Source organism: Balaenoptera physalus (genome assembly GCF_965194825.1).
Source record: "Balaenoptera physalus genome assembly, chromosome: 4".
Lineage (NCBI taxonomy): Eukaryota > Metazoa > Chordata > Mammalia > Artiodactyla > Balaenopteridae > Balaenoptera > Balaenoptera physalus.
Genome location: NC_138891.1, coordinates 27710603 through 27738270, shown reverse-complemented (window position 1 = coordinate 27738270; position 27668 = coordinate 27710603). Strand labels below are relative to the sequence as shown.

The 27668-nt window shown below is 35.4% G+C and overlaps 1 protein-coding gene and 1 pseudogene across 4 annotated transcripts in view; one reads left to right on the top strand and one right to left on the bottom strand.

The window, feature by feature from the left end:
* The window catches only part of LOC309660534 (uncharacterized protein), a 248223-nt gene extending 226151 nt beyond the window's left edge, over window positions 1-22072 (bottom strand). For all 3 annotated transcript variants that reach the window (XM_082461345.1, XM_082461346.1, XM_082461347.1), the window contains exon 1: window positions 21976-22072. The gene's annotated coding sequence lies outside the window, so the exon portion shown is untranslated. The remainder of the gene's footprint in view (window positions 1-21975) is intronic.
* A 387-nt stretch (window positions 22073-22459) lies between these two features.
* On the top strand, window positions 22460-27307 carry LOC309660487 (serine/threonine-protein phosphatase 4 regulatory subunit 3A pseudogene; annotated as a pseudogene). Its single transcript has one exon. The product of its transcript is annotated as a serine/threonine-protein phosphatase 4 regulatory subunit 3A pseudogene (transcript).
* The last annotated feature ends 361 nt before the right edge of the window (window positions 27308-27668 follow it).

Genomic DNA, 27668 nt, shown 5'->3' with positions numbered 1-27668 from the left:
AACTAAAAGAAGTAAAACACACTTATCACGTCTCCCTGCTTTACTCCAAGATTTTTGGGATTCTCTCACACTCACCTCTTAAAAAAAAAAAAGATTCTTAGAGAAACATAAAATCAATTTGTAAGGAGAAAGAAATGAGAAAAGAACTTTGGAGACTTTCAATATCCATATTAGAATTTGTAATAAACAATCAGAAAGTTAGTAGCAAAATGCTTAATATTAATGTTATTTTAAAATTCAAATTGCATAATAGTTCAGCTGATAACCCAATTTTGGAGTGTAGAGCCAGAGCCTGTGACCTGTCAGGAGAACAAGGAAGATTACACTTTACCAAAGTTTGCTTAGTTGAGAGTGCAGGATTGGCAAATGGAGAGCCAAAGCCATAATAGTCACTATCTTCAAACAAGAAAACTTTATGAGGAGTAAAGAAAGAGCAAGCAGCTCTTGGAAGAGACTTAACTATTAACATGGTGATGCTATGATGCTCCAATAAACATAGCCATCAATAATTGTGTGCCTGGGTGCACAGAAGACTTGCATTCCTCTTCTTTTCTTTAGTTACCTCTTTCATACCAGAAGATTAAAAAATGGTGATGGAAATATATATCCTGAGTACAGGAAGTGGTCAAAGGCATAGATGCTTGAGACAGCTTCAGATTGGTCAAATCCTGACCCTACCATTTCTTAGTTGTATAAACTAGGGCCAACAGCTTAATTGTAAAAATTATTTAAATGTAAAATTATGTAAATTATGTAAAAAAATGTAAGCACTTTATTTTGTTACTGTGAGAATTAAGGGAGTAATTGTGTAAACCATGTAGAAGATGGTGATAGCATGTAGGTTTTAAAGAAAAGTGAGAATGGAGGCAGGAAGTCCTGTTACAAAGTGGCTATAATAGGATTTCTTTGTTGTTGTTGTGGACCTTAAAGCCAAAAATGAGGCAAACAAAGTGATGATGTTAAAGAAGCAGTGATTTTTAAAAACGTTTTTAAGAAAGAATCATCAAGACTGAGTGGTTGAGAGAGAATGAAATATATGCCTTGAAATGCTAATTAGAAGGAGGAGTTGACCATGTAATTGAAATCTTATTCCCATATAGGGAGAAGTATAGCATCCCTAATTAAAATCTTAATTATGCTTTGTGGGCTAAAGTATGAGACTATCATTTTTGCTGCAAGGCCAAGCACCATGTCTTCCATAATGTATATGAGTAAATAATGAATTCATCAGGAATAAGAAATTAATTAGAGAGTGCTTTTGGAGGTGGGTTATAAGCACTCTTTGTAGACATTTTTTCTGCCGCAGTTGCAGTGAATATGTGCATCAATCCAGCAAAACCGGATTTGGGAGAGATGTAAATTGAAGAGTCAGTCATTCATGGTGTAAAATGGGAAGCTGGGGATACAGTTCTATCCTGGAATAAGAAATAAAATATAGCAAGACCCTGAGGTTTAAAACAGTATGGAATTTTGGATATCTTGTCAGTAATTTTACTGGATATCCTATCTAAAATAGCATTGTCCCCGACCCATACACATGTCTATCACAATGTATCTCTTCATCTAGCCAATTCTTGTCCTTAGCACATAGCATTAACTAAAACTAGGCTACACACTTCATGAAATCAGAAATGTTTACTGTTTTGTTTCTGTATTTCAAATAGTGCATGACATGTATTTTTCTCAATAATATATTTTGAATGAATGAATGCTTTGATCAATTAATTATAAGAGCAACTTAGACTTAAAGTTTGAGAAAAGAGGTCTCCAAGAGTCACCTGTATAAAATAATAAGTAAAATAAAAGTAATACACTTCATGGGAAGACAGTTGCCCAAGGTAAGAACAGAGAATTAGGGTCACCCATATTTAGGAAGAGAGCGCATTAAACAAAGATGATGAATCCTTACATTGCAATCTAAGTATTGATAGTTGGAGAACGAGGTCAGTAAAATACCACAAAAGCAATGGAAAGAAAGAATATAAAAAGGCAAGGTTGATTAAATTATTCAAAACTGGAATAAAGTTTTTTAAAAAAGAAGATATTTATACAGTTTCTATATCTTGTGTTTTGGAGGCCAATTAAGAGTGCAGTTAAAATGCATGTTAGGATAAAACATTTCTGTAAATAAAGTATAAAAGGATGACAAGGAATTAAAGAGAATGTATGGAAAACTCAGTTGAATACTTACATTTCTTTGAAAATTTAATAAATCTGTAACATAAATATTTTAATAGTGAATCATTTATTTTACTGCTCTCAATCAGGATTCTTAAATTTTCAAGGTGCAATAAAAGGCATTTTGATAATTAACACGTTTGTCAATGTATAAGTTTTATTATTATTTTGACATACTGTTTGAATTCTGTCATAATATATTTCTATCTCCATAAGCAGGCAACTAAGATTGTTGCCTTGAATTGAATTTCATGTGATGTTAAGGTTAAGAATGTGTGTCATTCCACCCTGCTAAAAACAGAAAACATTGCAGGAAGCTAGATATAATTGCTCTGTCAGTACAAGAAAATTATACAACTGCAAACCAGCCTTGCTTAAAGTGATTTTTGACAGGCTTGTTTATGTACTATTTACGTCCAGAGGCTATAGAAAATTGGTAAGCCTGTCAATGTCTTCTCAGCCTGGTCTGTTCTTAGTTCTTTATTACTATTGAAATGTGTTATGTAAATGAGCAGTATATCTATCAAGGGATAATTACAGGTAAGAAAGAGATGTAAATAACTATAATTGTGAATAAAATAATTTGAAATATTCATTAATGACTAAAGTCTACACATTGTGAATATAGTAGAATCCACACAACATTGAAATAACCAGTAGTTTAATTGGCAATCCCTACAAAAGTACAGTTAAGGAGCTGGAGGACATATGTATTTTATCTACTTTAATTCTGAGTTATGTTCCACAATTATGTTTTATAAATGAAGAAATTGTGGCTTGCCCATGGTTGTGTAGATATCAAGAGGTAGAGCTGTGACTCAATCATAGGCCAGTATCGCTGCAAAATCATTGTTTTTTTTCTAATACCCAATCAGTTTTGACACACGGGAAAAATACTATCAACCTCAGTGTGTAGTCTAAAGTTTATATATTTATTTAGTAATAGAGTATCAAGACTTAATGCCCTGTTTTACATTATTGCTGGGAAAAACAAATTTAATTTTTTTTTGATTTGTGTTATTTTGCCCGACACAACTAATTGTTTGACAAAACTATAAAAATGATTTAATATTAATTTGTCCCCAAATGCCCATTTTATTTCATCCTAGTTATTTTATCAGACCCTCCCCATCCTTGAATATTTTGCATTGTTTAATCACTTAGTTGATGAATTTCATTAATTAATTTATTACTAATTTATTCAAGAGGGGTTCTTGATTGCTATATTTCCTTAATACTTGGAGGTTTGATAAAATGTCTATTGCATTTATACTTTAAAAATATTTGCATTATGAAACTACTACATTCAAATGTGAAATATTCAAGCAGTACAAATAGATAAAAAGTGAATAATGAGTATTGTTCTCACCTAGGTCTCCAGAAGTTCCATAAAGTATGTGCAGATGAGAGATTTTTACTTCCATGCTGTGAAATACATTTTGTTTTTATTGTTAACTAATTTTCTCCTTCTAACTTTCTATTTCATCTTTATATAATCCTAATATTTTTGGCAGTATTCTATAAGTGAAAATCATTCGATTTTAGCTGTCAAAAATAAATCTGGCTATCTTAAGTAATAAGTGAATTTAATGAAAAAAAAGGGTATATTATTGAGAAGCTCATAAAATTGAAGAAAGAACAGGCTCAAATATGATAGGAACCTTTCTGCTTTCTGATCTTCTCTAGTTGCTAAGACTGGAATGATAGAAAACAGAACAAAGAAACAAACCAACGGAAACTCTAATCACTGTTAGCCTTTGTCACTTTACCTAAGATTCTAATTACGAGCAGAACCATTTAAATTAACTTTGCATGGAGCACCTGATCACCAATTGTTTAGACAAGGGCAGGAGTTATTTAACAGTCCTACCAAGTGGTACTGAGTTACATACAGGTAACACAAAAAAGGTAAATGGGAGTACTATTGCCAAAAGGAGCCAGGAAGGAATTTATAGGCAACAACAAAAACCCACCAGACAGTCACAGGAATTAGGGACTGATCTTCATCGTCTCCCATATTTTCACTCATTTTTTCTATCCCTGTTATCTGCACAGCATTTTAGAATGTTTCTTTGTCTTTTCCTGCTAACACTGCTGTTGCTTTGTCTTCTTTTATTTCAACAATCATTTTAATTCATAACAATTTTCTTACACTTTTAAATATTTTTAAATTAAAAATAACCAAGTATAGTTTTCTTTAAAATTTTAAATCATAAAAAATAAGGCTAAAGATTCATTTGGCTTCTGCTCACAATCTTAATTCATTACCTTAACCCCTACCATCCATACAAACTGATGTTTTTAGTTTATAGTTCCTTCTACACCTTTATGTATCCCTAGCAAGTACGGAATAGCATTTGGTGGAAACATTTGTTCTTATGCAAATTGTACTGTAATGCTCATATATGTTCAGCAGATTATTTCTTCCTGTCATATTGTGTTTAGGAAACCACACCAGCATATGCAGATATGACAAATTATTATTACATTTTATATTGAGCTATAGCCTACATACTGAGGAGGGCACAGATATAATGTATAAAGCTCAGAAAATTTATAATCACCTCAAATCTTCTTCACCCTGGAAATTGCCCATTTTATTCCTCCCATATACATGTCTCTCATATAAAGGTAGCTGTATTCTGACTTGTATCATCATAGATCAGTTTTGTCCTTTTTGGCCATAACATATTAATAAATGGCATCATACAGTGTGTAGTCTTTTGTGTTTGGATTCTTTCATAAATTTTAATCTAAGTGGGGACCTTCAAAATGGCAGAGGAGTAAGATGTGGAGATAAACTTCCTCCCTACAAATACATCAAAACTACATCTACGTGTGGAACAACTCCTACAGAACACCTACTGAACACTGGCCGAAGACCTCAGACTTCCCAAAAGGCAAGAAAATTCCCACATACCTGAGTAGGGCAAAAGAAAAAAGAAAAAACAGACACAAAAGAATAAGGATGGGACCTGTACCTCTGGGAGGGAGCTGTGAAGGAGGAAAAGTCTCCACACACTAGGAAGCCCCTTCACTGGCAGAAAGAGGGGGTGGGCGGGAGGGAAGCTTTGGAGCCACAGAGGAGAGCGCCGCAACAGGGGTGCAGAGGGCAAAACAGAGAGATTCCTGCACAGAGGATCGGTGCCAACCAGCACTAACCAGCCTGAGAGGCTTGTCTGCTCACCCACCGGGGTGGGTGGGGGCTGGGAGCTGAGGCTCGGGCTTTGGAGGTCAGATCCCAGGGGCTGGATGCATGAACACAGCTGAAGGGGGCTTGTACACCACAGTTAGCCAGGAGGGAGTCCAGGAAAAAGTCTGGACCTGCCTAAGAGGCAAGAGACCATTGTTTCGGGGTGCGAGAAGAGAAGGGATTTCTTCCCTGTCTGCCCACAGAAAGCAGAGCACCGCCTAAATGAGCTCCAGAGATGGGCGTGAGCCACGGCTATCAGCTTGGACACCAGAGACAGGCATGAAATGCGAACGCTGCCGCTGCAGCCTCTGAGAATCCTGTGTGCAAGCACAAGTCACTCCCCATAACCCCCAGGAACCTGTGCAGCATGCCACTGCCAGGGTCCAGTGATCCAGGGACAACTTCCCCGGGAGAACACATGGCACACCTCAGGCTCTTGCAACATCACGCCAGCCGCTGGCACTGCTCCACATTCCAATTATAACTATGGTACCCCTCTCTCCACCTGGTCTGAGTGAGCCAGAGCCCCCTTATCAGCCCCTGCTTTAACCCTCAACCATCTGGCAGGGAACAGATGCCTGAGGGCAACCTACACGCAGAGGGCCCAAAACCAAAACTGAACCCCAGGAGCTGTGCAAACAAAGAAGATAAAAGGAAATTTCTCCGTGCAGCCTCAGGAGCAGCAGATTAAATCCCCACAATCAATTTGATGTACCCTGCATCTGTGGAATACCTGAATATACAAGGAATCATCCCAAAATTGAGGTGTGGACTTTGGGAGCAACTGTAGACTTGGGGTTTGATGTCTGCGACAAACTTGTTTCTGATTTTTATGTTTATCTTACTTTAGTTTTTAGCACTTGTTATCATTGGAGGATTTGTTTATTGGTTTGGTAGCTCTCTTATTTTTTTAAATTTTACTATTATTCTATTTACTATTTATTCTTTTATATTAATAATTTTAATCTATTTTTATTTGAATAATTTTATTATTTTTTATTTATTATAATTATTTCTCTTTTTTTCGCTTTTCTTCTGAGCTGTGTGTTTGACAGGGTCTTGGTGCTCTGGCCTGCTGTCAAGCCTAAGCCTCTGAGGTGGGAGAACCTAGTTCAGGATACTGGACGACCAAAGGCCTCCCAGCTTCACGTAATATCAGTCGGTGACAGCTCTCCCAGAGATCTCTGTCTCAATGCTAAGACCCAGCTCCACCCAATGACCAGCAAGCTCCAGTACTGGACACCCCATGGCAAACAACTAGCAAGACAGGAACACAAGACCACCCATTAGCAGAGAAGCTGCCTAAAATCATAATAAGGTCACAGACACCCCAAAACACACCACCAGATGCAGCCCTGCCCACCAGAACACAGGCACCAGTATCCTCTACCAGGAAGCCTACAAAACCCAGTGAACCAACATTACCCACTGGAGGCAGACACCAAAAACAATGGGAACTATGACCCTGCAGCCTGCAAAAACGAGACCCCAAACACAGTTACTTAAGCAAAATGAGAAGACAGAGAAATATGCAGCAGATGAAGGAGCAAGCTAAAAACACACCAGAACAAACAAATGAAGAGGAAATAGGCAGTCTACCTGAAAAAGAATTCAGAGTAATGATAGTAAAGATGATCCAAAATCTTGGAAATAAAATGGAGAAAATACAAGAAACGTTTAACAAGGACCTAGAAGAACTAAAGAGCAAACAAACAATGATGAACAACACAGTAAATGAAATTAAAAATTCTCTAGACGGAATCGATACCAGAATAACTGAGGCAGAAGAACTGATAAGTGACCAGGAAGAAAAAATAGTGGAAATAACTACCGTAAGAAAAAAGAATGAAAAGAATTGAGGACAGTCTCAGAGACCTCTGGGACAACATTGAATGCACCAATATTCAAGTTATAGGGGACCCAGAAAAAGAAGAGAAAAAGAAAGTGACTGAGAAAATATTTGAAGAGATTACAGTTGAAAACTTCCCTAACATGGGAAAGGAAATAGTCAATCAAGTTCAGGAAGTGCAGAGAGTCCCACACAGGATAAATCCAAGGAGAAACATACCAAGACACATGTTAATCAAACTATCAAAAATTAAACACAAAGAAAAAATATTAAAAGCAACAAGGGAAAAGCAACAAATAACATACAATGGAATCCCCATAGGGTTAACAACTGATATTTCAGTAGAAATTCTGCAAGCCAGAAGGGAATGGCAGGACATATTTAAAGAGACAAAAGGGAAAAACCTAAAACCAAGATTACTCTACCTAGCAAGGATTTCATTCAGATTCGATGGAGAAATTAAAAAGTTTACAGACAACCAAAAGTTAAGAGAATTCAGCACCACCAAACCAGCTTTACAACAAATGCTAAAGGAACTTCTCTAAGCAGGAAACACAAGGGAAGGAAAAGATCTACAAACACAAACCAAAAACGATTCAGAAAATGCTAAAAGGAACATACATATCGATAATTACCTTAAATGTAAATGGATTAAATGCTCCAACCAAAAGATGTAGACTGGCTGAATGGCTACAAAACCAAGACCCATATATATGCTGTCTACAAGAGACCCACTTCAGACCTAGGGACACATACAGACTGAAAGGGAGGGGATGGAAAAAGATATTCCATGCAATGGAAATCAAAAGAAAGCTGGAGTAGCAATACTCATATCAGACAAAATAGAATTTAAAATAAAGACTATTACAAGAGACAAAGAAGGACACTACATAATGATCAAGGGATCAATCCAAGAAGAAGATATAACAATTGTAAATATATATGCACCCAACATAGGAGCACCTCATTACATAAGGCAAATGCTAACAGTCATGAAAGGGGAAATCGACAGTAACTCAATCATAGTAGGGGACTTTAACACTGCACTTTCACCAATGGACAGATCATCCAAAATGAAAATACATACGGAAAAAGAAGCTTTAAATGACACATTAAACAAGATGGGCTTAATTGATATTTATAGGACAGTCCATCTGAAAACAACAGAATACACTTTCTTCTCAAGTGCTCATGGAACATTCTCCAGGATAGACCATATCTTGGGTCACAAATAAAGCCTTAGCAAATTTAAGAAAACTGAAATCATATCAAGTTACTTTTCCAACCACAACACTATGAGACTAGATAACAATTACAGGAAAAAAATTAAAAAATACAAACACATGGAGGCTAAAGAATACACAACTAAATAACCAAGAGATCACTGAAGAAATCAAACAGGAAATCAAAAAATACCTAGAAACAAGTGACAATGAAAACACGACTACCCAAAACCTATGGAATGCAGCAAAAGCAGTTCTAAGAGGGAAGTATCTAGCAATACAGTACTACCCCAAGAAACAAGAAACATCTCACATAAACAACCTAACCTTACACCTAAAGCAATTAGACAAACAAGAACAAAAATCGCCAAAGTTAGCAGAAAGAAAGAAATCATAACGATCAGATCAGAAATCAATGAAAAAGAAATGAAGGAAAGAGTAGGAAAGGTCAATAAAACTAAAAGCTGGTTCTTTGAGAAAATAAACAAAATTGATAAACCATTAGCCAGGTTCACCAAGAAAAAAAGGGAAAAGACTCAAATCAATAGAATTAGAAATGAAAAAAGAGAAGTAAAAACTGACACTGCAGAAATACAAAGGATCATGAGAGATTACTACAAGCAACAATATGTCAATAAAATGGGCAACCTGGAAGACATGGACAAATTCTTAGAAAAGCACAAACTTCCAAGACTGAACCATGAAGAAACAGAAAATATAAGCAGACTAATCACAAGCACTGAAATTGAAACTGTGATTAAAAATCTTCCAACAAACAAAAGCGCAGGACCAGATGGCTTCACAGGAAAATTCTATCAAACATTTAGAGAAGAGCTAACACCTATCCTTCTCAAACTCTTCCAAAATATAGCAGAAGAAAGTAAAGGAGCTGTTACAGTGGAGGATTACTGGACTGAATGTCAATATTATGACATAGTATGAGTGTGTTTCATGTTTGGTAATTGCAATCATTGTTGCTTTTGTTGTGGTCATCCATGTACAATGCTTGGTGTCAGTCTATTTATCTCTTGTAAAAATAAAATACAGTGTGTGTGTGTGAAAAAAAAAAAAAAAAAATCAAAATATAGCAGAAGGAGGAACACTCCCAAACTCATTCTATGAGGCCACCATCACCCTGATACCAAAACCAGACAAAGATGTCACAAAGAAAGAAAACTACAGGCCAATATCACCGATGAACATTGATGCAAAAATCCTCAACAAAATACTAGCAAACAGAATCCAACAGCACATTAAAAGGATCATACACCATGATCAAGTGGGGTTTATCCCAGGAATGCAAGGATTCTTCAATATATGCAAATCAATCAATATGATAAACCGTATTAACAAACTGAAGGAGAAAAACCATATGATCATTTTAATAGATGCAGAAAAAGCTTTCAACAAAATTGAACACCTATTTATGATAAAAACCCTCCAAAAGTAGGCAGAGAGGGAACTTATCTCAACATAATAAAAGCCATATATGACAAACCCACAGCCAACGTTGTTCTCAGTGGTGAAAACGAGAAACCATTTCCACTAAGATCAGGAACAAGATAAGGTTGCCCACTCTCACCACTGTTATTCAACATGGTTTTGCAAGTTTTAGCCACAGCAATCAGAGAGGAAAAAGAAATAAAATGAATCTAAATTGGAAAAGAAGAAGTAAAACCGTCACTGTTTGCAGATGATATGATAGTATACATAGAGAATACTAAAGATGCTACCAGAAAACTGCTAGAGCTAATCAATGAATTTGGTAAAGTAGCAGGATACAAAATTAATGCACAGAAATCTCTGGCATTCCTATACACTAATGATGAAAAATCTGAAACAGAAATTAAGAAAACACTCCCATTTACCATTGCAACAAAAAGAATAAAATACCTAGGAATAAACCTTCCTAAGGAGACAAAAGACCTGTATGCAGAAAACTACAAGACACTGATGAAAGAAATTAAAGATGATACAAGCAGATGGAGAGCTATACCATGTTCTTGGATTGGAAGAATCAACATTGTGAAAATGACTATACTACCCAAAGCAATCCCTATCAAACTACCAATGGCCTTTTTCACAGAGCTAGAACAAAAAATTTCACAACTTGTATGGAAACACAAAAGACCCCGAATAGCCAAAGCAATCTTGAGAAAGAAAAACAGAGCTGGAGGAATCAGGCTCCCAGACTTCAGACTATACTACAAAGCTACAGTAATCAAGACAGTATGTTACTGGCACAAAAATAGAAACATAGATCAATGGAACAGGATAGAAAGCCCAGAGATAAACCCATGCACATATGGTCACCTTATCTTTGATAAAGGAGCAAGAATATACAACGGAGAAAAGACTGCCTCTTCAATAACTGGGGCTGGGAAAACTGGACAGCTATATGTAAAAGAATGAAATTAGAACACTTCCTAACACAATACACAAAAATAAACTCAAAATGGATTAAAGACCTAAATGTAAGGCCAGACACTATAAAACTCTTAGAGGAAAACATAGGCAGAACACTCCTTGACATAAATCACAGCAAGATCCTTTTTGACCCACCTCCTAGAAAAATGGAAATAAAAACAAAATAAACAAATGGGACCTAATGAAACTTCAAAGCTTTTGCACAGCAAAGGAAACCATAAACAAGATGAAAAGACAACCCTCAGAATGGGAGAAAATATTTGCAAATGAAGCAACTGACAAAGGATTAATCTCCAAAATTTACAAGCAGCTCATGCAGCTCAATATCAAAAAAACAAACAACCCAATCCAAAAATGGGTAGAAGACCTAAATAGACATTTCTCCAAAGAAGATATACAGATTGCCAACAAACACATGAAAGAAGAAATGCAAATCGAAACTACAATGAGATATCATCTCACACTGGTCAGAATGGCCATCATCAAAAAATCTACAAACAATAAATGCTGGAAAGGGTGTGGAGGAAAGGGAACCATCTTGCACTGTTGGTGGGAATGTAATTTGATACAGCCACTATGGAGTTTCCTTAAAAAACTAAAAATAGAACTACCATATGACCCAGCAATCCCACTACTGGGCATATACCCTGAGAAAACCATAATTCAAAAACAGTCATGTACTACAGTGTTCATTGCAGCACTATTTACAATAGCCAGGACATGGAAGCAAACTAAGTGTCCATTGGCAGATGAATGGATAAAGAAGATGTGGCAATATATACAATGGATTATTACTCAGCCATAGAAAGAAATGAAATTGAGTTATTTGTAGTGAGGTGGATGTACCTAGAGTCTGTCATACAGAGTGAAGTAAGTCAGAAAGAGAAAAACAAATACTGTATGCCAACTCATATATATGGAATTAAAAAAAAAAAATTTGTTCTGATGAACCTAGGGGCAGGACAGGAAAAAAGATGCAGATGTAGAGAATGGACTTGAGGACATGGCAAGCGGGAAGGGTAAGCTGGAATGAAGTGAGAGAGTGGCATTGACATATATACACTACCAAATGTAAATCAGATAGCTTGTGGGAAGAAGTTGCATAGCACAGGGAGATCAGCTCGGTGCTTTGTGACCACCTAGAGGAGTGGGATAGGGAGGGGATATGGGGATATATGTATCCATGTATGCATATAGCTGATTCACCTTGTTATACAGCAGAAACTAACACAACATTGTAAAGCAACTATACTCCAATAAAGATGTTAAATAAAAAAAAAGTTTTACTCTGAGAAAATCACTGTTCACATACTATATTAAATGAATATAGCACAATTTATTTATATATTCTATGATTAATGCATATTTGGATTATGTCCAATTTGGCCTACTTGTATTATATCTTCTGAGAACAATCTTCTCTATCTTTTTATTATGTACCTAGGGGTAAAATTGATAGGTCACAAGGTTGATTTATGTTTAGCTTTTGTGGGTAATAGAAAACAATCTTCAAAAATCTTGTACCAATTTATAAATGAAATATCAATTTATGAAAGTTTTACTTTTTTACACATTCTAACCAATACTTGATATTTTTTTTGCTTTTATTATTGTCATTGATGTGTATTGGTATGCCATTATTTTTATAATTGGCATTTCCCTGATGAGGATAATGTAAGCACTTTTTTCTCCCAAAGGCTCATTGGCCATTAGTCTATCCTCTTAGACTTCATTTCAGAAAGGATTTTACTCCATTTCAAAAAGACTTTTTTATTATTTCTCTCATTGATTCATAGAATATTCTAGGTTTGATTATATAACAAGATAAATGTACCATGAATATCTTCTCCCACTCTGTAGCTTAACTTTTCATTTTCTTAATATCATCTTTCAATGAACAGAAGATTTTAATTTTAATTAGGTCCAATGAATCATTTTTTTCTTTTATGCTTAATACTTTTAAGAAAAAATTTAGTGTTTACATTTCTTCTAAAGGCCTTATCTCCTACTATGAGATCTGTGATACCTTTTTATTTATATATGTGTTTGTAATATATTAGTGATCCTGGTTCAAATTTTTCCATATGGTTATCTATTTGATTTTGCAGTGCTCTCCTTACTGTAAATTAGATTATTCAATATGAGTTTCTCAACTCTATTCTGTATGCCTGGAATATATCTCTATATTTATACCAATACTATCTCCTGTTCATTACTGGAATTTTTAAATAGGTTCGATATATTTTAGTGTAAATTTACATTGTTCCCTTCTGAAGATCGTTTGACTATCCTAGATCACCACATTTCTATACAGATTTTAAAATTTGATTAACAATTTCCAGGAAAGATGTCTGTTAGAGTTTTGATTAACATGGCACTAAAGCTATATTCTGATTTTGAGAAAATGAACTTGTTGGTAATATTGTCTTTAAGACATTCAATACAGTATATTTCTTTATTAATTTTAATTTTCTCTTATTGGTATTTCAGTTTTAAATGAAATGATCTTGCACATATTTCCGTAGATTTATTACTAGGTATATGATATTGCTTATGCTATTATAAAGGCTATTTAAAAGAATCATATCCTAAATATTTGTTTCTGGTATATAGAGACAGTTTAAAAAATTGTATTTTGACCAAGTGTCCAGAATCTTGCTAAATTCAATTATTTTTATAGTTTTTAAAAAAGATTATTTTTGAATTTCCTGGCTACACAATCATGCGTTCTGTAGATTATGCGGTTTACTTCTTCCTTTCTAACTCTCATACATTATGGGTCTCCATGTTGAATAACTTTTTATCAAAATGAAATGTCTTTTTTCTCTTAATACTAATTGCTCAAAGTCCTGTTTTGCCTAATATTAACACAGTGGCACAGCATTTTGGGAAATTATTATTGCATGACACATCTTTTCTATCCCTTTACTTTCAATTTATCCATGTCCTTATTTAGAATATTTTCCTTGTACAACAGCTTATATTTGTTAGTTATATGAATCCAGTCTGTTGATATTCCTTTAACTGGTGTGTTTGGTTCTTTTACATTCAAGGTGATTGCTGATACCTTTACAAGAGTTTATCTGTTCATTATGTTGGTCTTTCTCTATCATTTATCTGCTAATAAATGGTTTTCCATTCCCATTTATGAAAGTCCTATAAGAGCTCTTCATATTTGTCTGGAGCATTTCCACTAGAAGGGCTGGCAAGAGAACAAACCAGTAGCCCAAGGGCTGCAAAATAATGAAATGCAAATGGCTTTACACTGAGACACCAAGCCCTATGTCATCTAGTTAAACTCCATACTGTGCGTTCAATCTTTGAGGAGAGAATGTCATTTTCTTTCTCTATTGTTCTGGTGATAAATATTTTTATGCAAACTATTTCCCTTAAGGGAGTAGTAGAGAAGGGAGAGTATATTAGCTGTCTTATATATAGACTTTCAAATGATGCCAGTGATCTCTGCCCCTTTTCTCACTCTCTAATGACCTAAGTATTCCAATCTAGGGTTCTCCTAGGTAGGACACTTGAGTGCAAGTGCATCAATATAGGTGGCTTTTCTCAGGCTTATTCATTTATCAGACCTCTGATTAACGAATATCTTCTTTTTGATTTGTATGTTTTACTTAAAACATACCTATGATAAGGTACATAGTTATTTGACATTCAAATATATTCTTTTTGACAACAAATATTTATTGAGTGCCTTCAGTGAGCCAGATATTGAAGACATTGAAGAGAAACTAATAAACACTCTCTGACTCTTTGAGCTTACATTATAAAGAAGGATGTAGATGACAACTTAGTAAACAAATAAATATTTGAAATTGAGTAATTATATATAAGGAAACATGAGGATGTGTAATGAGTACTATGAAGAAAAGTAAAGCTGGTTGCGACAGGAGGTCCATTTTTGATACAGTCATCAGAGAAGATATCTTAAGGAAATTAACTGTTGAACACAGACTAAAATGAAATAAAGAAAGATGCAAGAAACCTTAAACTCATATGGATTTAGACGTTGTATAAGTCCATAAGCCATCCTCCATTAGAAAACCAATGACAGCGGAGATATGTCAAGAGGTTTCTTGAAAGAACTTTGTCCCTGTAAATAACTGTTCTTCTTAATGACTTTATGAAATAGGTCTTTCATACCCACTCTAATATACAAAGTTACATTTTTTTAATGTTCAGTTCAAATGATTTAGGTAATTTTAGATGTGTTTAATAAAACTTAAATATGTAATTAATATAACAGATTATTCACCCTTAGTTTCCATATTGTCTGATTTAATATTTTTAAATTAGTAATCTTAGTGGACTTCATTTCTTTAGAAAATTTTAATGATTGTTTCCAAAGACATTTTAGATATTCCTTCCATACCTCAACATAATTTATTTTAATTTGAAGGTATTATGAGAAGTATTATTTGATTCATTAATAACAAAATGAAGAAAGTAACATATAAGATAAATAACTGTAGAAAATATTACACAAAAGTGGTCAATTCGTGTATTATTTTAAAAATCAGTAATTGGTAGATGGTTGCTACATTAAAGGAGGATTTTATTATCATCCAAATCAGTCTGACAGCAATTTGATGTATTCTTTATTAAGTCATCATATTCTTGCAACAAAGCAATATTTTAAAAATATTTCCCTACTTCACTTAGCAGAATTTGATACCATTGTATATTTCATAGGCTGTGCCAGAGGTCGTTTTAGTTTTTAGTAGTTGTTTTAACATTCTTGTCTATTTTGCATTTCAGAATCTTTGGAGACAATCCTTGTAGTCTGTAGCATGTATCATATCATATCAAATTGTAGAACTCATCATGGTCTAGTAAAATGTTAATAAAATGTGTTTTTTGTAATTATGTAAAATTCATTTGGAATATTCTATCTGATAATTTAAGCTGATTGTTTTGAGCAAAAAATGCTGTGTATTTGCAGATTATGTAATACACCAACATTTGTTTTCTAAAATTAAAATAATCAATGTAAGTTAATTTTAATTCCATCACTTCCAGGTCTAGAAGTAATTAGTTGGAATAAACAATGAAAACAGTATCAGTATTATCTATTTCCCAATAATATAAATTATCATCATTAGTTTGCCTTTTTCTGATATCCTTCCTTTGTAATAAAGAGTGCTTCAGAAACTAGGAGTTTTATAAGTGAATGAGTTTATATGTTAAAAAATAACTCATACAGTATATTATGAAGATTCTTTCATAGAAATTAAAACAAAATAAAACACTAATTCACTGACTTTGGTGGTTAGTAGGAGGAAAAGAGAACCCAAAATATCTTGTGAGGTAACAAGGTAGGATTGGTAGGTGTTTGAGTGAAATAAACTGTAGAATGAAAGAATGAAAATTCATTTTCACAAAGATGATGAGGTTCTTTTCAAAGCCCTGAAGATTTCTTTACTGATGATATGTATTGCAAAGGAAGACATAGTTTTGTGCTTAATTTATAATGGAACTAATCAGCCACTGGACCTGAAATCTCAGGAGATCTAATAAAACACAAAAGCATGTTTCAAGCACAGTCCAAAGCATTGGAGATAGATCAATAAGATGTAGTACTTTCTTCGATGAGCTCTCAGTTGAGGGGAGGAGAAAGAAATGAAAAGAGATAAATATTATATAGTGCTGTAATTTTACCAATAAAAATATAAATTGACTTCTTCAAGAGAAGAAATGTAGAGAGACCACCTCTATGAATATCTGCACAAACTTCGCAGGTTATTTGGGTCCAGGAGCTAAAAGGAATGGCAAATATGGCACTGTCTCCGTTGATCTACCAGGATTGACACATATTCTCCACTTTTTTACATCAATTTTCTAGTCATCACTTTGAATTAAAAGATCATGGTCTATAGATTCAGAAGCACATGGATTTGAATGTCAGCTTTACCACTTATTACTATGAAAGTTACTTAACTTTTCTAAGACATTTTTTTCTCATCTCTACTATGGGTAGAGACCATCTTACCATGAAGCTATAGAATATTAAGCTTCAGTTTCTCTCTCTTGCATGAGATCCTTCCTGTATACAAAATGAAAAATCAAACTGCAAAATGTGTGCCCACACAAATTGTTTTAACTTCAGGTTCCAAAACACCTGGATCCTAGGGTTAAAATATAATAATTAAATATAACAATTGTATTTACTCTGAGGATTAAATGGAAGATACAAGAAATGGCTCTAACACAGAACTTGATGAACAATAAGTAGTTAACATGAACATATTCTACTCTCCATTTTAATGTAGATCTATTCCTTGGTGGTTGTAAATATCTATCAACAGGGTAATAAAAATGAGATGAATATGTTTTCCGAAGCTGTCTAGACAAACAACTTAAAATAACTAATCTTAATTTTTAAGACTCTTTCCCTCACAGAGAGATGATTTGACTCAATCCTTTTCCAAACTTATGTGAAACATGCTCCATAACAAACATTTACCTTGTTGCTCAGAATCTCTGAAAACGTTCTTAATGCTAATTCTCTAACTCACTATTACCTTTACGTCAGTTGTAAATTGTCTTCCAAATCCATTTTTCCTTGTGTTTATTAAGTATTCTGTTGGTCTTAGAATATGTTACACTTAAACTGTGGCATGACATAACAAATAATGCTCATAAAATTTCAGGTGGTTGCAATTTTATGCATCTGATACACATGTTTCTAAAACACAAAAGGACATGCTCAGCAAATCTAATGCCTGAAAACTAGAATTATGATGGCATTTCTTACATGCATTGCTGAACAGAAAAGGAAATTATGCCGTTCCTGTAAGACATCTTTAATATTAATTTAAACACTGTGTGTTTCCATCATATTTTGTATTTACATTTTTCAGAACTCTACAACATCCATGTGTTAAATTGGGACAGTGTCTCTGCTTTTAATCTGCACCCTAGGGAAGAAACAGGTACACATAACTACATTTTTAATGCTGGAGTCTGCATTCTCTATCTTGTAGCTTATGGTATTTTCCCCAAATTTCTTCTTTATTACTTGTTTTCCCCCAAGTTCCACCAACTAACTACAATTTTGATTCTAATCTGGAGAGAAATCAGAAACTATTACAATTTTGATAAATTTACTGGAAATTTATCAAAAGCAAATGTGAACAAAGATCACTTATCACTCAGGAAGTGGAACTCTTGCGTATGTCAAAATTGAGGATTTATTAGGACTAGTTTGCTGATATTGATTTTGGTTGCTGGTACTTCACAGATTTGAGGATTGAACTGGAAAGGGGTGTTTCTTAAGAGATCTAATGCAAATGCTGAGTCAGATGCAGTGATTGGATAGAACCATGGATTGCTCTTTTGGAGAGCTAATAAGAATGTGCTTAGTGGGGAAATGGATATTGGTGACTAGAAGATCAGTCTGTTGTAGAACTGAGTAGATGTTCGTCAGAGCTGTTTCTCCCTCATATTCCTAGCACACAGACTATATTCTAGCCTCCTGCACAGATAGTTATGGTTATTTTACTGAGTTCTTTCCAACAGAAGGGAATAGAAATGACGTACATCCTTTTGGACCTTGTCCCATATGTGATTCTCCACCTTCTTCCTTTTCTGCTAGCTGAAAGACCAGTGCCCAAGAAAAGCCAGGAAGTTACACCATATTGCGTGTGGCACAAACTCTATCAGCCTGAGACCCCAAATGACTCAGGGCATAATCCTCTGCCTGCCTATCACCAAAAATCAACAGCTTGGAAGCTCTGTGGACTATCTATGTGAGTTAGCAATAAAGTCACTTATTGACAGCCACTGAGTTTGGTGGTTATTTGCTACAGGAGCCAACATGATGCTCACATACCCGCTGTGTATGTGAAACAAACAAAACACTGTTTTGTTGTTTGTCTCATTACTTTTTTCAAATATTTTTAATGTTAGGGTCTCAGATTCTCAGAGCATAAACTAAAATTCTAGCATTATTATTAACTTCCTGTTATGTGTCTAAGATTTAGTAATTCTAATGTTGTTATGAGTATGGCCACATCCTATGTTGGGGAAAAATTAGCCTTTGGAATAAGACAGATCTGGATTTAAATCCCAACTTGAGTTATTACTGTATAATCACTGCAATGATCCTTAACATGACTTAATATCCCTAAACTTCTAAAAGACTGTTATGAGGATTAGAGTGATACATCTAAAGCATAAGTAAAAAAAAAAAAAAAATTGCTGAAAAATGTAAACTATTCCAACTGTTATTTTTTGCACAGCAGTTAATTTTCTGGGGACCAGAGATATACTTAAGCTGAAAGACCCAATGTGCTTATTAAAATATAATGGAATACATAATATAAAGATGTATGCACAATATGGCACAGGAACTCTGAAAATACAGTAATTAATTATCCCACAGTAGAAGTTGAAAGGACATTTTATGGAAGAGGCAATGGTAGAGGTGGCTCCGAGTGATGCTTATGACCATAACAGGCAAGAAGGAAGAAAAAAAATTTCCTCTGCATTTTTTCTAAATATTTTCACAAACATTATCTCATGTGCTTTTATAATATCCCTTTCACTTTAAGACCTAAAATAAACCAAGACAAATCTATATAATAATTCAGCACATCTGTGCACATTAAAAATTTCCATCTTAAGGTCAAAGTTCAATTCTAAGTCAAATCAAAGTTTGCAAACTGCTAAAGGAAGCATCCCAGGGACAAATTGCCCTCCCAGTGATTAGAAAATTAAACGCAACTTTTAATCTTTAATATTCCCACACCACTGCTCATGTTAATGTTTTGTTCAGGCATTCCTGCTGAGCCATATCAGTGCACAAACACGCTGAAAAACCCCAGGTTGACAATTAATCAACCTGGCGTTTTTGGAAACCCCAGGAAAAGAGTCAGCTTAAGCAGAGAAGAAGGGACGGCTTTAATAGCAGGAGATTAAAGAATACCATAATCAACCAGATTTTTCTTAAATTGATTTCTTAATGTAGCATGACTGGCTTAGTATTTTAAAAAATGATCAAACAACCACTTATGCAGACTTGTTCACAGCATTTTGATACTTAGATTTCTAGTTATGAAAATACATGGAATTTTTTTAAGGTAATTACTCTCACCAATAATCTGATCAACTAAAGAAAAGTACCTTGCACATTTTGGAATATTTAATTTGTTTTAGAACTTTTATAGTGTTGTTGTCATATTTAACCATGAAAACTTAAAGAGAAATTTATCTATAAATTTAAAAATAAGGTTAGAAGAAATAAAATTTTGGAATCATACTTTTTCATCTTTGTTCAAAAGGAAAATAAAAACACAAAATAGTGCTATTATAAGAGTAAAATTTATTTAAAGAGTGACAGGGCTTCCCTGGTGGCGCAGTGGTTGAGAATCTGCCTGCCAATGCAGGGGACACGGGTTCGAGCCCTAGTCCAGGAAGATCCCACATGCCGCAGAGCAACTGGGCCAGTGAGCCACAATTACTGAGCCTGCGCGTCTGGAGCCTGTGCTCCGCAACAAGAGAGGCCGCAATAGTGAGAGGCCCGCACACCGCGATGAAGAGTGGCCCCCGCTTGCCACAGCTAGAGAAAGCCCTAGCACAGAAACAAAGACCCAACACAGCCATAAATAAATTAATTAATTAATTTAAAAAAAAAAAAAAAAAAAGAGTGACAGAAATCATGAAAATGAGCACCTAACCAGTGATCAAAGGGTTTAAGAGCCAGTGGAGGGGTTAAAGATTTTTTTTAACAGCCCACTCATAACTTAGAGGAGAGGAAGCAATTCAAATATGTCATAGCATATATCAACATACAGAAAGGAAGAACAATAGAGAAAAATTAATGAAGGAAAAGTTTTAAACATTTTTCATCTTCCGACTTGATTTGATAGGTAACTATTTGTTCAAAGCAATGATAGCAACAATGTCTTGGGTGATTGTAGCATATGGATAAGTAAAATGAATGATGAAAATGTTATGTGAAATGAGAGGAAGGAATTGGGGATAATCTGTTACAAGTTAAATGCACTACCCATGAAGTAATGCAGTGTTACTTAAAAGTGGACTTAGATTAGTTGTAAATGTGTATTGCAAACTAGAGTATCTACTAATTTTTTTTAAAGAAAGAAAATTGACATGCTAAAAGAGGAAAGAAAATGATATTAAATGAATGCTCAATTAAAACTAGAAAAGGAAGAAAAATGAAGATTAAAAAAATAAACAAAAATGCAGCAAATAGAGGACAGTTACAAATATGGTAAATATTAGTCCAACTATATCAATAATCAATTTTAATGAAAATAGTCTAAATATAGCAAATAAAGACAGAGACGAGACAGTCACAGTAAATGAAAAAAAAAAAAAAGACACAACTATATGTTGTCTAGAAGAATCCTTATCATATAAAGACACAAATAGATTAAAAGTAAAGAGATGCAGAAAGATATACCATGCTAACACTAATCAGAAGAAAGCTGGAGTAACCATATTAATTTTCAACAAAGCAGACTTTAAAGCAAGGAAAACTACTGTGGATGAGAAGGAGCATTACATAATGCTAAAAGGGGTCAATTTTCCAAAAATATGTAAGCTATGTGTGTACACCTAACAACAGAGAATCAACATGAGATGAAAACTGACAGAACTGCAAGCAAAAAAAGATGAATCTACGACTATTTTTGTAAATTTCATCCCTCTATTAAATATCAACAGAGCCAGTAGGCAGAAAAATCAGTAAGTGAACTGAACAGCCTCATTAATCAACTGGACCTAATTGATATTTATGGAATACTTCATCTATCATTAGAATCACATTTTTCTCAAGTTCACATGGAAGATTCATTAAGATAGACCACATTCTAGGCCATAAAACACATCTTAACCAATTGAAAATAATAAAAAAATGCATTTAGACCACAACAAAGTTAATTTAAAATCTTAAAGATTAAGTTAATTTAAACTCTTTAAACTAGAATTCAATAAGAGATATATCTGGAAAATCCCCAAATGCTTTCAGTTGAAGCAGCACATTTCTAAATATCCCATAGTTCAAAGAGAAGTCTCAAGAGAAATTTTTAAAATATTTTGAATGAAATGAAAACAAAAATACAACTTACCGGGAGTCTGCCGCGTCGTGGTGGCAGCTGCAGCAGGACCAGGCGCCGGTCGGCTTGGGACATTTGGAGCAGGGGAGCGGAGCGCAGTCCCCGGCTGCGGCGGCCTGAGGAGGCGGCGGCGGCGGCGCGGGAAGCGGCTTCACGGAGATCACGGCGGAGGCGGGAGCAGGGCAGTGAACGGCGCCGCGAGTTCCTAGCGCGGCGGGGCGGGAGGCTGCGAAGCGCTGCGCGGCCCCCTCGGGGCGGCCGGGCTTGCCGGGCCTGGACAATAGCGCCGAGGAGCCGGAGGCGAGGAGAGGCGGGGGCCAGAGCTCGGGCCTGGCGGCGGGCCACGCGGGCGGCAGCGCGGCCCCGGGGCGGCCAGCGGCGGCAGTGAGGCCGGCGAGCCCTCCGCTCGTGGACGTCCTCTCGCCTCGGCTCCCGGCTTCCCCGGACCCCCTTCCCGGGCGACTCCGGCGGGGCCTTTGCCCCGGCCCCCGGGCGGCACGATGACCGACACCCGGCGGCAGGTGAAGGTTTACACGCCCGGCTACGTGGAGCGGCTGAAGGGCATGTCCCTGCTTGTCAGGGCCGAGAGCGACGGTTCTCTACTTTTAGAGTCCAAAATAAATCCTAATAGTGCACACCAGAAACAACAGGACACTTTGATTGCGTGGTCTGAAGCAGAAAATTATGACTTGGCCCTTAGCTTTCAAGAAAAAGTTGGATGTGATGAAGTTTGGGAGAAAATATGTCAGGTTCAAGGATAGGACCCATCAGTGGACATCACTCAGGACCTTGTAGATGAGTCTGAAGAGGAGCGTTTTGATGATATGTCATCTCCAGGTTTAGAATTGCCATCTTGTGAATTAAGTCGCCTTCAGGAAATTGCAGAACTTGTGGCATCATCTTTACCTTCCCCCCTGCGTCGTGAAAAACTTGCACTAGCACTGGAAAATGAGGGTTACATTAAAAAGCTCTTAGAGCTTTTTCACGTGTGTGAGGATTTGGAAAATATTGAAGGACTGCACCACTTGTATGAAATTATCAAAGGCATCTTCCTCTTGAATCGAACTGCTCTTTTTGAAGTTATGTTCTCTGAGGAATGTATAATGGATGTCATTGGATGCTTAGAATATGATCCTGCTTTATCACAACCATGAAAACATAGGGAATTTCTAACAAAAACAGCCAAATTTAAAGAAGTGATTCCCATATCAGATCCTGAGCTGAAACAAAAACTTCATCAGACATACAGAGTTCAGTATATACAAGACATGGTTCTACCTACCCCTTCAGTCTTTGAAGAAAATGTTATCAACACTTCACTCTTTTATCTTTTTCAATAAAGTAGAAATTGTTGGTATGTTACAGGAAGATGAAAAATTTCTGACAGATTTGTTTGCACAGCTAACAGATGAAGCAACAGATGAGGAAAAAAGACAGGAATTGGTTAACTTTTTAAAAGAATTTTGTGCGTTCTCCCAAACGCTACAACCTCAAAACAGAGATGCTTTTTTCAAGACTTTGTCAAACATGGGTATATTACCAGCTTTAGAAGTCATCCTTGGCATGGATGGTACACAGGTGCGAAGTGCTGCTACTGATATATTCTCATACTTGGTTGAATATAATCCATCCATGGTACGAGAGTTTGTCATGCAGGAGGCACAACAGAATGATGATGTAAGTAAGAAGTTAACAGAGCAAAAAATAACCAACAAGGATATTTTGCTCATGAACCTCATTATAGAACATATGATTTGTGATACAGACCCTGAACTTGGAGGAGCAGTCCAGCTTATGGGCCTCCTTCGAACATTAGTTGACCCAGAAAACATGTTAGCTACTGCCAATACAACAGAAAAGACTGAATTTCTGGGTTTCTTCTACAAGCACTGTATGCATGTCCTTACTGCTCCCTTACTGGCAAATACAACAGAAGACAAACCTAGCAAAGATGATTTTCAGACTGCCCAGTTGTTGGCACTTGTATTGGAACTGTTAACATTTTGTGTGGAGCACCATACCTACCACATAAAGAACTACATTATTAATAAGGACATTCTCTGGAGAGTGTTAGTTCTTATGGCCTCGAAGCATGCTTTCTTGGCATTATGTGCTCTTCGTTTTAAGAGAAAGATTATTGGATTAAAAGATGAGTTTTACAACTGCTACATAATGAAAAGTTTTTTGTTTGAACCAGTAGTCAAAGCATTTCTCAACAATGGATCCCGCTACGATCTGATGAACTCTGCCATAATAGAAATGTTTGAATTTATTAGAGTGGAAGATATAAAATCATTAACTGCTCATGTAATTGAAAATTACTGGAAAGCACTGGAAGATGTAGATTATGTACAAACATTTAAAGGATTGAAACTGAGATTTGAACAACAAAGAGAAAGGCAAGATAATCCCAAACTTGACAGTATGCGTTCCATTTTGAGGAATCATAGATATCGAAGAGACGCCAGAACACTAGAAGATGAAGAGGAGATGTGGTTCAATGCAGATGAAGATGACATGGAAGATGGAGAAGCTGTCGTGTCTCCATCTGACAAAACTAAGAATGATGATGACATTATGGATCCAATAAGTAAATTCATGGAGAGGAAGAAATTAAAAGAAAGTGAGGAAAAGGAGGTGCTTCTGAAAATGAATCTTTATGGTTGGCAGAGCCCAAGTTTCAAGCTTTCCCTCTCTAGTGGAACAAAGACTACCCTCTCCAGCCAGTCACCTGCAACAAATCTGCCTGGTTCTCCAGGCTCACCTGGATCCCCAGGATCTCCAGGCTCTCCTGGATCCATCCCTAAAAATACATCTCAGACGGCAGCTATTACTACCAAGGGATGCCCTTTCATTGATGGACAGATGGGTTACTGAAGCGGAACTTCACACGTGCTGCTACAATAGGAGAAAAGTCTAAACAGCTGCTTGTTTCATGGAGGAAGACTATTAGCAATAAATTGCTAGAAACACAGCACTTGAATTGACACAGTTCCGTCTGACTGACTCAGAAGTCCACACTTCCAAGTATAAATACTATTTTGATAACCGATGTGAATATAATGATGTAAATACATATTTTAATGATAAAAAAATACAACTTATCAAAAATTTTGTGATGCCTAGAGGGAAAGTTATAGTACTATATGCATATATTTAAAAAGAAAAAGGTATAAATCAATACCCTAAGCTTCCACCTGAGGCAACTAAAGAAAGAAGGGCAATATAAGTTAAAAACAAGCAGAAAAATAAATTAGAGCAGAACTTAATGAAATTTAAAACTAGAAATCAATAGAGGAAATTGATGATACCAAAAGCTGTTCTTTGAAAAGATCAATAAAACTCTATGTTCACAAATTTATAACCTAAATAATAGATCAATTCCTTTAAAGGCACAAATTACCATACCCTCACACAATGAGACATACATAAATAGGCATATATCTATTAATGAAATTGATAGAAATTAATGAAATTGATAATGAAACTTTCCACAAAAGAAAAAATCATTCCTATAGTTTCACTGGTAAATTCTAACAAACATTTGAGAAAGAAATTATTCCCCTTCTCTTCAATCTCTTCTAGTAAATAGAAGCACAGAGAATATTTCCTAACTCATTCCATGAGGCCAAAATTACACTAATATCAAAGCAAAATAAAGGCATTATAAGAAAACTACAGACCAATATCTCTCATTAACATAAATGCAAAAATCTAAACTAAATGTTAGCAAATTGAATTGAAACATATATAAAAAGAATTAAACACTACAAGCAAATGGGATTTATTCCAGGTATGCAAAGGTGATTCAACACTGAAATTCAGTTAATGCAATTCACCACTTGATTAGGTTAAAGAAGAAATACTATATGATCACAAAAATAAATTCAGGAAAAACAATTGACAAAACCCTAACATTCATAAGACTCTCAGAAAACTGGAAATAGAGGGTAACTTCCTCAACTTGATAAAAGAACACCTACAAAAAAATCTATGGTTGACCTCATGGTAATGGGGAGAAAATGGATCTTTCCCTCAAGGTCAGACATAAGGCAAGATGCCTTCCTTCACCGCTCCCATTCAACATTGTCCTGGGAATTCTAGCTAATGAAATAGGGCCAGAAAAGGAAGTAAAGTTATACAGATATAGAAGGAAAAATAAAAAGGTTTCTGTTAGTAAATGACATGATTGTCTATACAGAAAATCTCAAATAATTGACAAACAGTGAACAACAACAAAAATTTCTGGAACCAATAAATGACTATAGCAAGGTTACAGGATATAAGGTTTATATATAAAAGTCAATGTCTTTCCTATGTACCAGCAGTAAACAATTAGAACTTGAAATTAAAAACACTAAAGAGACAAATACATAGGCATAAATCTAATAAAATAAATACAATATATGTATGCAGAAAACTGTAACACACCAATGAAAAAAATAAAACATGTGCAAAATGGAGTGCTATTCCATGTTTATGACCTATGGATTCAATGTAGTCCTGATCAGAGACCGAGAAATGGGCTATGGATAATAAATATCCATTATTTTATGGATATTGACACACTGACTCTAAAGTTTTTATGGAATAGAAAAATACCAAGTATAGTTGACAGGTACTGAAGAGGAAGAACAAAGTCTGACACTGAAACACTGACACTACTCAACTTTACAACTTATCTAAAACTACAGAAATCAAGAGAGTGCAGTGTTGGTAAAAGAACTGACAAATCAATTAAACGAACAGAATAGAAAGCACACATACAGACTTACACAAAGTCAATTTATCTTTGACAAAGGAGTAAAGACAAGTCAATGGAGAAAGGATAGTCTTTTCAACAAATGCCAGAATAATTGAATAATCATATGAATAACACATAAATCTAGATACAGAACTTAAACCTTTCACAAAATGTAATTCAAATGGATTTATACCAAAAATGCAAAACTATAAAACTTCTAGAATAAAACATGGAATATAGAAAATTGATATGACCTTGGATGTGGTGATAATGAGTTTTAGACACAACACCAAAAGTGTGATCCTGAAAGAAAAAAAAACTGAGAAGTTAGACTTCATTACAATTTTTTTAAAATTTCTTCACAGCAATAGACATGGTTAAGTGAGTCAAAATATTGGGTTGGTCAAAAATTTCGTTTGGGTTTTTGCATAAGATAGTAGGGAAAAACCCGAATGAACTTTTTGGTCAACCCAATACAAGCCACAGAATGGGAGAAACAAAAACACATATTAGCAAAACACATGTTTGATAAAGGACTTATATCCTTACATACACAAAGAACTCAAAACTCAATAATAAAAACAATCCACTTTAAAAAATGGACCAGGGGCTTCCCTGGTGGCGCAGTGGCTGAGAGTCTGCCTGTCAATGCAGGGGACACGGGTTCGAGCCCTGGTCTGGGAGGATCCCACATGCCGCGGAGCAACTGGGCCCATGAGCCACAATTACTGAGCCTGCGCGTCTGGAGCCTGTGCTCCGCAACAAGAGAGGCTGCGATAGTGAGAGGCCCGCGCACCGCGATGAAGAGTGACCCCCACTTGCCACAGCTAGAGAAAGCCCTCGCACAGAAACGAGGACCCAACACAGCCATAAATAAATAAATTAATTAATTAATTAATTTAAAACAATTTTTAAAAAAATTAAAAATTGACCAAACATCTGAACAGACATCTCACCAAAG